The sequence below is a fragment of the Triticum dicoccoides genome, chromosome 5A (assembly GCF_002162155.2).
Source record: "Triticum dicoccoides isolate Atlit2015 ecotype Zavitan chromosome 5A, WEW_v2.0, whole genome shotgun sequence".
NCBI lineage: Eukaryota > Viridiplantae > Streptophyta > Magnoliopsida > Poales > Poaceae > Triticum > Triticum dicoccoides.
In genome coordinates, this window is record NC_041388.1 from 310,378,303 (window position 1) to 310,391,880 (window position 13,578).

The following is a 13,578-nucleotide window of genomic DNA, read 5'->3' on the forward strand; positions in this document are numbered from 1 at the left end:
GTCCAAACTAGAGTCCTATGCAGCGCCCCCTCGAGGAAACTCGAGGTTTGGTTTTAGTTGTATGGAGCGCTCATCTGAGTGTGCCCTGAGAACGAGATATGTGCAGCTCCTATCGGGATTTGCCGGCACATTCGGGCGGTGTTGCTGGATTTGTTTTATCATTGTCGAAATATCTTGTAACCAGGATTCCGAGTCTGATCGGGTCTTCCCGCTAGAAGGAATATCCTTCGTTGACCGTGAGAGCTTGTGATGGGCTAAGTTGGGACTCCCCTGCAGGGATTTGAACTTTCGAAAGCCGTGCCCGTGGTTATGGGCAGATGGGAATTTGTTAACGTCCGGTTGTAGAAAACCTGAAGTTGATCTTAATTAAAATACATCAACCGCGTGTGTAACCGTGATGGTCTCTTTTCGGCGGAGTCCGGGAAGTGAACACGGTGTTGGAGTAATGCTTGACGTAAGTTGTTCTAGGATCACTTCTTGATCATAGTGTCTCGACCGTGCTTTGCCTTCTCTTCTCGCTCTCATTTGCGTATGTTAGCCACCATATATGCTAGTCGCTTGCTGCAGCTACACCTCATACCTTTTACCCTTCCTATAAGCTTAAATAGTCTTGATCGCGAGGGTGTGAGATTATTGAGTCCCCGTGACTCACAGATACTTCCAAAACTAGCTTGTAGGTGCCGATGAGTCCATGCAGATGACACAACCGAGCTCAGGAGGAGCTCGATGAAGATCTTGTCCTTTGTGGTGTTTCGTTCTCGTTGATCAGTAGTGGAGCCCAGTTGGGGTCGATCGAGGACCTTGTCGCATTTGGGGTTCTTCTTTTATTTTGGTTCCGTAGTTGGACCTTGATTGTATTTGGATGTTGTAATGCTTTATATATGTATTGTCTGAAGTGGCGATTGTAAGCCAACTATGTATCTCTTTCCCTTATGTATTACATGGGTTGTGTGAAGATTACCTGACTTGCAACATTGCTTTCAATGCGGTTATGCCTCTAAGTCGTGCTTCGACACGTGGGAGATATAGCCGCATCGAGGGCGTTACAGTTCAGCATCGTGTGTGTCGTCAGCACGAGGAGCAGAGGGACCGGGGTTGAAGTCTAACCCAAGCGACTTCTTGTTATCTTTGGCAGAAGTTTTGGCAAACTGGAAGTTGCGCTTAAAGAGATTGTCTTCACGACACCATAACAGAGAGGATGGGTCGGCATTAGCAGGCTGAGGTCCACGGATCATGCACGGGTAGAAGCCTTGAGCAATGGCTTCGGACTTCGACTTGGGCTGAAGACCTTTGTATATAATATCTCCCCAGGGGCCCTTGATGGCATTCTTTTCAGCATATTCGTTAGTGACAAATTTGTACTTGAACCATTCCTCTGCCCAATGTCTTCGAATCCATTGGATTCGGTTCTTGCGTTCTCCATAGGTCTCTTCTGGATCTGACTTGTATAGCTCATAGAGATCCGGTGGCAGGTCCTTAGCAGTGTTTTCACGGCGCTGTCTGCCGCCCTTCCTGACTGATTTTTCTATCGCCATGAAGTTCAGACTGAATGGCTTCAGAACTTGCAAAGGCTTCCGTCTGCTGGTTACACAGGAACTGGCTTCGGGAGAATTGATGTGACGCTGTAAGAATTCACTTGAGGAACTGCTAGATGGAGTAGAAGATGAGGCCGAGTAGTTCGATCTTCCGTGCCCTAACTTGGCGATGGAGGACACCTACGGCGACGGTGGAGAAGAGATGTCCGCGGTCGGCGTGAGGACGGCGTTGGTGAGGTCTTGGTAGCTAAGCGCTTCGTCGTCGGCGTCGTTGAGGGCTAGCGGTGGCACTAGGGTTTGTGCGAGAAGGAGAAGTGGAAGAGGAGATAATGACTGGGGTGAGGCATGTATTTATAAGGACAGGGACGACATAGCATTATTACGCAGGTGCCCCTGGCGATTCACATCTGAAGGACACATGGCAAACATGCAACACATTGGAAGTTGTTCCATGTTCCCACGCACACCTGGATTGTCGGGTGGTCATTCCCGCTTCTCCGGGTTTCAGGCAAAAAGGATAGAGCATTTAAATCAGATTCAATGTTTGTCTCTGTGTCTTCTGCTGACAAGGACGCAGAGAAGACATTCGACAGTTTCAATAGAATGCATATGATTTGGACAGATAGATTTGAGATAGGAGCATAGAGAGGTTGGGTCCGATCACATTCACTTAGTTCAAATGATTCAAACGAGAAGACATAGCTATAAGTGAATGCTACAGAGGACAGAATACTAATATATGAATATATCCAAAGAAGACCAAATCAGTATAGTGAGGATGAACATGAAGACATGTTAAAATTGAAGACAAACAATATGCGAAGATTTTGCAAATGTAACACCAGCAGAAAATACTTCAAACAAAAGTTTGGTGGTGGCGTTACCCACCGTATAGGAAGTATTATACCCAGACACGGCGCACAATTATCGTGGCGCTCCGAAGTCAAATTCCGCATTAATGTATTCACACTTAGAGTGTAAGTCTTCATTAATTGAAGATATATGTTACTTCGTGTGTTGCACATCTGAGTCATCAATATGTATAAGTGTTAGGATGTGTGCCTGATCACACGACATTTGAGGATTCTAAGATATTTAGCTCACACCGCAACTTGCAAAACCTTTTCTCATCCAAGGGCTTTGTGAAGATATCTGCTAGTTGCTCTTCAGTGTTGACGTGAATGATATCAATATCTTCCTTCATGACATGATCTCTAAGAAAGTGATGACGAATCTGGATGTGCTTTGTCTTCGAGTGCTGAACTGGGTTGTTGGCAATCTTGATGGCGCTTTCATTATCGTAGTACAGTGGCACTTGCTTCAGATGGACGCCATAGTCTTTGAGTGTTTGCTTCATCCATAGAAGCTGAGCGCAGAAAGATCCAGTAGCAATGTATTCAGATTCAGCAGTGGAGAGAGATACACAGTTCTTCTTCTTTGAAGACCAACAAACAAGTGATCGTCCCAGAAAGTGACATGTGCCTGGTGTAGACTTGCAATCCACCTTGTCACCAGCATAATCAGCATCCGAGAATCCAACTAGATCAAACTCTGAGCCCTTTGGATACCATAATCCTAATGTTGGGGTGTAAGCCAAATATCGAAGAATTCGCTTCATAGCTAAGTGATGCGATTCCTTTGGTGCCGCTTGGAATCGGGTACACATGCAAACACTAAGCATTATATCTGGCCTAGCTGCACATAAATAAAGTAAATAACCAATCATGGAGTGGTAAACCTTTTGATCAAACTCTTTACCATTGGTGTCAGGACCTAGATGACTTTTGGTTGGCATGGGCGTCGTGTATCCTTTGCAATCTTGCATTCCAAACTGCTTCACGCAGTCTTTGAGGTATTTCTCTTGAGATATGAAGATGCCGTTGCGTTGCTGTCATATTTGAAGACCAAGGAAGAACTTTAGCTCACCCATCATGGACATCTGATATTGCTCTTGCATCATGTGTCCAAACTCATCACTGTATTTTTGATTAGTGCAGCCGAAGATAATGTCATCCACATATATTTGGCACACGAACAGTTCACCATCATATGTGTTCGTGAAGAGTGTGGGATCTAGGGAACCAGGTTTGAGGCCTTTGCTCTTCAGTAAGTCTTTGAGTGTGTCATACCAAGCGCGAGGGGCTTGTTTGAGGCCATACAGTGCCTTATTGAGCTTGTATACCATATCAGGGTGCTTTGGATCTTCAAAACCAGGCGGTTGTGCAACATACACTTCTTCTTCAATCTTGCCATTGAGAAAGGCACTCTTCACGTCCATTTGATACAGAAGGATGTTATGATGATTTGCGTAGGCTAGTAGTATGCGAATGGCTTCAAGCCTAGCCACGGGAGCAAATGTTTCATCGAAGTCAATTCCTTCAACTTGAGTGTATCCTTGAGCAACGAGACGAGCCTTGTTTCTGACAACTTGACCATGCTCATCTTGCTTGTTGCGATATATCCATTTAGTGCCTATGATATTGTGTTTACGAGGATCAGGAAGCTTGACCAGTTCCCATACATTATTCAACTCGAACTGTTGAAGCTCTTCTTGCATAGCTTGAATCCATTCAGGTTCCATAAAGGCTTCATCAACTTTTTTGGGTTCAGATATTGAGATAAATGCAAAGTGCCCACCGAAATTTGCTAGTTGTGTTGCCCTTGAATGAGTGAGTGGACCAGGTGCATTGATGCTATTAATTATCTTCTCAATCTGTACTTCATTTGCAACACGAGGATGAGTTGGACGAAGATTTTGCCCTTGCTGATCATTGTCATCATTAGGAGGATTGTCTTCAGGTTGAGCATTGTCTTTAGGTTGATTAGGTGCAGAAATGATAAGTTCCTCTTCAGCCTGAGCTTCAGATGGTATGATATCTCCAGTTCCCATAAGCTTGATGGATTCACTAGGTGGAATTTCATCTAGCACATTTGGCAGGTGCTCTCTTTGCAAGCCGTTAGTCTCATCGAACTGCACATCCACGGTTTCAACCACTTTATAGTGAAAGAGGTTGAAGACTGTGTAGGAGTGCGAATCCTTTCCGTAACCAAGCATAAACCTTCATGTGCTTTCGGTGCAAATTTTGAAGTGTGATGTGGATCCTTGATCCAACACCTAGCACCAAATACTCTGAAGTAACTGACATTTGGCTTCTTACCAGTAAGGAGTTCATAGGATGTCTTCTTCAGAAGCTTGTGAAGATAAACATGGTTGATGACATGGCAGGAAGTATCAATGGCTTCGGGTCAGAACTTTCTTGGGGTTTTATATTCATCAAGCATCGTTCTTGCCATCTCAATGAGTGTTTTGTTCTTGCGTTCCATGATGTCAGTCTGCTGCGGTGTGTATGGAGCTGAGAACTCATGAGTGATACCCAGGGTGTCAAGATAAGTGTCGAGACCGGTGTTCTTGAATTTTGTGCCATTGTCACTTCTGATGTGCTTGATCTTGACGCCATAGTTGTTCATGACTCGATTGGCAAAGCGTCTGAAGACATCCTGCACTTCAGTCTTGTAGAGGATTATGTGTACCCATGTATATCTTGAATAATCATCAACAATGACGAAGCCATAGAGACAAGCAATAGTAGTTAGAGTAGAGTAGTGAGTAGGGCCAAAGAGGTCCATGTGTAGCAGTTCGAAGGGTTGAGTCGTTGTCATGATTGTGTTCGAGGAATGCTTGTCCCTCGCCATCTTTCCAGCTTAGCAGGCACCGCATAAGTGATCCTTCTTGAACTTGACGCCCTCGATGCCTATGACGTGCTTCTTCTTTGCGAGAGTATGCAAGTTCCTCATGCCAGCATGCCCTAGCCTCCGATGCCAGAGCTAGCACTCTGAAGCTTTTGCAAGAAGACATACGGCAAGTTGTGGTCCTGCTGAGAAATCTACCATGTACAAATCATCTTTCCGATACCCTTCAACGACTAGAGACTTGTCAGATTCCATTAGAAAAAGTAAATGATATTTTCCAAATATCACAATCATGTTCAAATCGCAAAGCATTGAGACAGACATTAAGTTGAAACCAAGGGATTCAACAAGCATCACTTTATCCATGTGCTGATCCTTTGAGATTGCAACTCTACCTAGACCCAATACCTTGCTTTTACCAGTGTCAGCAAATGTGACGTGACTCTTCTCAGATGGACGTAAGGTTGAGTCCATGAGAAGACTTTGATCACCAGTCATATGATTAGTGCATCCACTATCGACAATCCATTCTGAAGCAGCTGGTGTCATACCCTATAGAATAGTTAGGGGGATAGGCTTCACGAAGAGTATTGTGAAGCATAAGCATTTTACGAGCAAGTGAATTATGACAGCTCAGACCCTCGTTAGAACTGATAGGATGCATGTTAAGCGGCTCGGAAATGAAATACATAATAAGATCATTTGGGCATTTTATCTTGTGCCCCACAAGATGTTTTAGGTCCCCAGCAAGAGCTTCAGACGCATTTGATTTTCGGCTGGAGACCTTTCCCTGCAAAAGAGAGTTAAGCTTTCTTAGCCACCCACATCAGGGGTGGCTTCGAAGCAATGAGTCTAAGTGCAGCATCTGAGAACTTTGGCTTTGAAGCCCTGGCAAATAGTTTTGCAGGAGGTGAATAATACTCATAAGAATAAGCAGAGTAGTTCTGGGTCTTATGAACATGGCGGTTTGATGAAACACGCTCATATTCATAGTGCTGAGTATAGTTTCCCTGTAAAACATTTACATTAGTGCGACTCTAGTGAGTCCTCTGTCTGTATGAAGCCTTTGGACCATATGAAGTCTGTGGTCTGGGGTTTGTCTTCTTCCCTTGTGGTGTCATGATGACATTCACAGGAAGATTCTCCAGACACCTTTTGGGCACCCAGACTTTCTTCACAGGTGGCCCATTCCTGCAGTTAGTATCAATATACCTGGCAAACACTTCACCATTTTGATTCTTAAACAGTTTATAGTTTGCATCAAAGGATTCATCAATGACAATAGAGTTAGCACAAGTGAATCCAGATAGGGTGGATGGATCCACTGAAGGTTCCTTTGCAGCAACCCATGTGGTTTTGGGGTACTGCTCAGGCTTCCAGTAAGAGCCATCAGCATTCATTTTCCTTTCGAACCCAACACCCGCTTTCCTAGGGTTTCAGTTCAGAATCTGCCTTTGGAGGACATCACACAGTGTATGATGCCCTTTGAGACTTTTGTACATCCCTGCTTCAAGCAATGTCTTCAACCTAGCATTTTCATCAGCAATAGCAGTGGCATCCTCAACAGAGGGGTTAGTTACCACATCAACAGTTGAAGATATTGCAATAGTAGCAGCATTAGAATATTCAGCAACAGAAGTAGCGTTATCATGCTCAAGGCATTTTAGACATGGTGGTTCAAATCCTTCCTTAGCGGGACTGATCTGTTGAGCGCGAAGTGACTCATTTTCCTTTTGAAGATCTTCATGAATTGCTCTCAATTTCTCAAGTTCTTGATTCCTTTGAAGATAATCATAGGAAAGCTTTTCATGAGTTGTTGAGAGCATTTCATGATGACTTTCAAGTTCATCATACTTAACATGAATATTTTTTATGTCTTCAATTAAGGACTGAGATCGAGTCATTTCCACGTCCAACAGGTCATCGCTTTTGTCTAACAGTTTTTGAATATGTGCCATAGCTTTCTATTGTTCAGTTGCAATTTTAGCAAGTGTTTTGTAGCTGGGTTTGGAATCACATTCAGAGTCATCTTCACTGGATGTTTGATAGTGAGCATTGCGTGAGTTTACCTTGGCACCACGTGCCATGAAGCAATAGGTGGGATCGGAGTCGTCCTTGTCATCAGCGTGGGTGATGGACCCATTGTCTTCAGTGTTGAAGATGGACTTGGCAACATAGGCTGTAGCCAGACTTGCGACGCCAGAGTCGGACTCCTCCTCAGACTCCACCTCCGCCTCCTCAGAAGTAGGCTCCTCCTCTGAATCCATTTCTTTGCCAACAAACGCACGGGCCTTGCCAGATGAGCTCTTCTTGTGTGATGAAGACTTTGAGGAAGACTTGGAAGAAGACTTTGAGTATTTCTACTTCTTCTTCTTGTCATCAGAATCATATTCCTTGCTCTTCTTCTTGTTGTTGTTCTCATTGTCCCACTACGGACACTCACAGATGTAGTGACCAGTTTTCTTGCACTTGTGGCATGTTCTCTTCTTGTAGTCATGAGTAGAAGCTTCATCATTCCTTGAGCTGGATCGTGAAGCCTTTTCTTCCTAGTCAACTTCTGGAACTTCTTCGCTAGCATAGCAAGCTCCTTTCCAATATCTTCAGGATCATCAGAACTGCAGTCAGATTCTTCTTCAGATGAGGAAACAGCTTTTGCTTTCAAGGCGCGAGTTCGGCCATAGTTGGGACCGTAGATATCTCTTTTCTCAAAAAGCTGAAACTCATGTGTGTTGAGCCTTTCAAGTATGTCATACGGATCGAGTGTCTTGAAGTCAGGGTGTTCTTGAATCATCAGGGCTAGGGTGTCAAACGAGTTGTCAAGTGATCGCAGGAGCGTCTTGACGATTTCATGCTTGGTGATATCAGTAGCGCCGAGAGGTTGAAGCTCATTTGTGATGTCAGTGAGGCGATCAAACGTGAGCTGAACATTCTCATTGTCGTTTCTCTTGAAGCGGTTGAAGAGGTTGCGCAGGACACTGATCCTTTAATCTCTCTGGGTTGAGACGCCTTCATTGACCTTGGAGAGCCAGTCCCAGACTAGCTTCAATGTTTCCAGAGCATTCACATGGCCATACTGTCCTTTGGTCAGATGACCACAGATGATGTTCTTGGCAGTAGAATCCAGTTGAACAAACTTCTTGACATCAGCAGGGGTGACACCTTCACCAGTCTTGGGAACATCATTCTTGACGACATACCAGAGGTCGACATCAATGGCTTCAAGATGCATACGCATCTTATTCTTCTAGTAGGGATATTCAGTTCCATCGAAGACGGGGCACGCAGCGGAGACTTTGATTATCCCTGCAGTCGACATAGCTAAAACTCCAGGTGGTTAAACCGAATCGCACAGAACAAGGGAGTACCTTGCTCTGATACCAATTAAAAGTGCTAGTTATCGACTAGAGGGGGGTGAATAGGCGATTTTTATGAAAGTTTTCAAAACATGGGTGTTTCGAAGACAAACGATAGAAATGAACCTATTAACATGCAGCGGAAGGTAGACTACACTAGGCAAGCCATAGTCAAGTATACAATGAAGTGAAAGCACGAAGACTAATAGCAGCTAGGCAATATGGATCAGGATGGAAGATAGTATGAAGCCAATCAGAACAACCAGTCACATAGTGAAGGCAAACAGATAATGCAAGCAGGCAGCGACTTCACAAGGACCAACTGTAAATAAAGAGAAGGAAAGGATAGAACCAGTTGTTTGGTGAAGACAAGGGATTTGTTGGACCAGTTCCAGTTGCTGTGACAACTGTACGTCTGGTTAGGGAGGCTGAGATTTAACTCAGAAGACCGTGTCTTCACCTTATTCCCCTTGAGCTAAGGACACACAGTCCTCACCTAATCACTCAGGTAAGTCTTCAAGGTAGACTTCCAAACCATCACAGACTTCATTCACCAGCGATCCACAATGACTCTTGGATGCTCAGAACGCGACGCCTAACCGGCTGGAGGATTCACAGTCCTCAAGTGTAACAAGTCTTCAGATCACACAGACAGGAAGACTTCAGTGATGCCTAACACTCTTTGGCTCTGGGTATTTAGGGCTTTGTCCTCGCAAGGATTTCTCTCTCGAAGGCTTCGGAGATGGGTTGCTCTCAAACGACAAAAGCCGTGCACTAACTCTGAGCAGCCACCAATTTATGGTGTAGGGGGTGGGCTATTTATAGCCACTAGGCAACCTGACCTGATTTGTTCGAAATGACCCTGGGTCACTAAGGAACTTGTTGGGGAACGTAGTAATTTCAAAAAAAATCCTATGCACACGCAAGATCATGGTGATGCATAGCAACGAGAGGGGAGAGTGTTGTCCACGTACCCTCATAGACCGAAAGCGAAAGCGTTAGCACAATGCGGTTGATGTAGTCGTACGTCTTCACGATCCGACCGATCAAGTACCGAACACACGGTACCTCCGAGTTCAGCACACGTTCAGCCCGATGATGTCCCTCGAACTCCGATCCAGCCGAGTGTTGAGGGAGAGTTTTCTTAGCACGATGGCGTGGTGACGATGATGATGTTCTACCGACGCAAGGCTTTGCCTAAGCACCACTACAGTATTATCGAGGTGGACTATGGTGGAGGGGGGCACCGCACACGGCTAAAAGATCAAACGATCAATTGTTGTGTCTCTAGGGTGCCCCCCTGCCCCCATATATAAAGGAGCAAGGGGGGTGCGGCCGGCCAGGAGAGGGGCGCGCCAGGAGGAGTCCTACTCCCACCCCTTTTCCTAGTTGGATTAGGACATGGGGAAAAGAGGTGGAGGAGAAGAAGGAAGGGGGGCGCCGCCCCCCTCTCCTTGTCCTATTCAGACTAGGGGGTGTGGCCCTTGCCCTGGCCGCCTCTCCTCTCTTCCACTAAGGCCCACTATGGCCCATTAACCTCCCGGGGGGTTCTGGTAACCTCCCGGTACTCCGGTAAAATCCTGATTTCACGCGGAACACTTCCGATATCCAAACATAGGCTTATAACATATCAATCTTCATGTCTCGACCATTTCGAGACTCCTCCTCATGTCCGTGATCACATCCGGGACTCCGAACAACCTTCGGTACATCAAAACATATAAACTCATAATATAACTGTCATTGAAACGTTAAGCGTGCGGACCCTACGGGTTCGAGAACTATGTAGACATGACCGAGACATGTCTCCGGTCAATAACCAATAGCGGAACCTAGATGCTCATATTGGCTCCCACATATTCCACGAAGATCTTTATCGGTCAGACCGCATAACAACATACGTTGTTCCCTTTGTCATCGGTATGTTACTTGCCCGAGATTCGATCGTCGGTATCTCAATACCTAGTTCAATCTCGTTACCGGCAAGTCTCTTTACTCGTTCCTAATACATCATTCTGCAACTAACTCATTAGTTGCAATGCTTGCAAGGCTTAAGTGATGTGCAATACCGAGAGGGCCCAGAGATACCTCTCCGACAATCGGAGTGACAAATACTAATCTCGAAATACGCCAACCCTACAAGTACCTTCGGAGACACCTGTAGAGCACCTTTATAATCACCCAGTTACGTTGTGACGTTTGGTAGCACACAAAGTGTTCCTCCGGTAAACGGGAGTTGCATAATCTCATAGTCATAGGAACATGTATAAGTTATGAAGAAAGCAATATCAACATACTAAACGATCGGGCGCTAAGCTAACGGAATGGGTCAAGTCAATCACATCATTCTACTAATGATGTGATCCCGTTAATCAAATGACAACCCATGTCAATGGCTAGGAAACTTAACCATCTTTGATCAACGAGCTAGTCTAGTAGAGGCATACTAGGGACACTCTGTTTGTCTATGTATTCACACATGTATTATGTTTCCGGTTAATACAATTATAGCATGAATAATAAACATTTACCATGATATAAGGAAATAAATAATAACTTTATTATTTCCTCTAGGGAATATTTCCTTCAGCCCCCCACTTGCACTAGAGTCAATAATCTAGACTACACAGTAATGATTCTAACACCCATGGAGCCTTGGTGTTGATCATGTTTTGCTCGTGGAAGAGGCTTAGTCAACGGGTCTGCAACATTCAGATCCGTATGTATCTTGCAAATTTCTATGTCTCCCACCTGGACTAAATCCCGGATGGAATTGAAGCGTCTCTTATTGTGTTTGGTTCTCTTGTGAAATCTGGATTCCTTCGCCCAGGCAATTGCACCAGTATTGTCACAAAAGATTTTCATTGGACCCGATGCACTAGGTATGACACCTAGATCGGATATGAACTCCTTCATCCAGACTCCTTCATTTGTTGCTTCCGAAGCAGCTATGTACTCTGCTTCACACATAGATCCCGCCACGATGCTTTGTTTAGAACTGCACCAACTGATGGCTCCACCGTTCAATGTAAACACGTATCCGGTTTGCGATTTAGAATCGTCTGGATCAGTGTCAAAGCTTGCATCAACGTAACCATTTACGATGAGCTCTTTCTCACCTCCATAAACGAGAAACATATCCCTAGTCCTTTTCAGGTATTTCAGGATGTTCTTGACCGCTGTCCAGTGATCCACTCCTGAATTACTTTGGTACCTCCCTGCTAAACTTATAGCAAGGCACACATCAGGTCTGGTACACAACATTGCATACATGATAGAGCCTATGGATGAAGCATAGGGAACATCTTTCATTTTCTCTCTATCTTCTGCGGTGGTCGGGCATTGAGTCTTACTCAATTTCACACCTTGTAACACAGGCAAGAACCCTTTCTTTGCTTGATCCATTTTGAACTTCTTCAAAACTTTGTCAAGGTATGTGCTTTGTGAAAGTCCAATTAAGCGTCTTGATCTATCTCTATAGATCTTGATGCCCAATATATAAGCAGCTTCACCGAGGTCTTTCATTGAAAAACTCTTATTCAAGTATCCCTTTATGCTATCCAGAAATTCTATATCATTTCCAATCAGTAATATGTCATCCACATATAATATTAGAAATGCTACAGAGCTCCCACTCACTTTCTTGTAAAATACAGGCTTCTCCAAAAGTCTGTACAAAACCAAATGCTTTGTTCACACTATCAAAGCGTTTATTCCAACTCCGAGAGGCTTGCACCAGTCCATAAATGGATCGCTGGAGCTTGCACACTTTGTTAGCTCCCTTTGGATCGACAAAACCTTCCGGTTGCATCATATACAACTCTTCTTCCAGAAATCCATTCAGGAATGCAGTTTTGACATCCATTTTCCAAATTTCATAATCATAAAATGCGGCAATTGCTAAGATGATTCGGATAGACTTAAGCATCGCTACGGGTGAGAAGGTCTCATCGTAGTCAATCCCTTGAACTTGTCGAAAACCTTTCGCAACAAGTCAAGCTTTATAGATAGTAACATTACGGTCAGTGTCAGTCTTCTTCTTGAAGATCCATTTATTCTCAATTGCTTGCCGATCATCGGGCAAGTCAACCAAAGTCCACACTTTGTTCTCATACATGGATCCCATCTCAGATTTCATGGCCTCAAGCCATTTTGCAGAATCTGGGCTCACCATCGCTTCTTCATAGTTCGTAGGTTCGTCATGGTCTAGTAACATAACTTCCAGAATAGGATTACCATACCACTCTAGTGCAGATCTTACTCTGGTTGACCTACGAGGTTCAGTAACAACTTGATTTGAAGTTTCATGATCATCATCATTAACTTCCTCACTAATTGGTGTAGGTGTCGCAGAAACCGGTTTCTGTGATAAACTACTTTCCAATAGGGGAGCAGGTATAGTTACCTCATCAAGTTCTACTTTCCTCCCACTCACTTCTTTCGAGAGAAACTCCTTCTCTAGAAAGATTCCGAATTTAGTAACAAAAGTCTTGCCTTCGGATATGTGATAGAAGGTGTATCCAACAGTCTCCTTTGGGTATCCTATGAAGACACATTTCTCCGATTTGGGTTCGAGCTTATCAGGTTGAAGCTTTTCACATAAGCATCGCATCCCCAAACTTTCAGAAACGGCAACTTTGGTTTCTTGCCAAACCATAGTTCATAAAGCGTCGTCTCAACGGATTTCGATGGTGCCCTATTTAACGTGAATGCGCCCGTCTCTAAAGCATAACCCCAAAATGATAGCGGTAAATCAGTAAGAGACATCATAGATCGTACCATATCTAGTAAAGTATGATTACGATGTTCGGACACACCATTATGCTGTGGTGTTCCGGGTGGCGTGAGTTGTGAAACTATTCTGCATTGTTTCAAATGAAGACCAAACTCATAACTCAAATATTCTCCTCCATGATCAGATCGTAGAAACTTTATTTTCTTGTTACGATGTTTTTCAACTTCACTCTGAAATTCTTTGAACTTTTCAAACGTTTCAGACT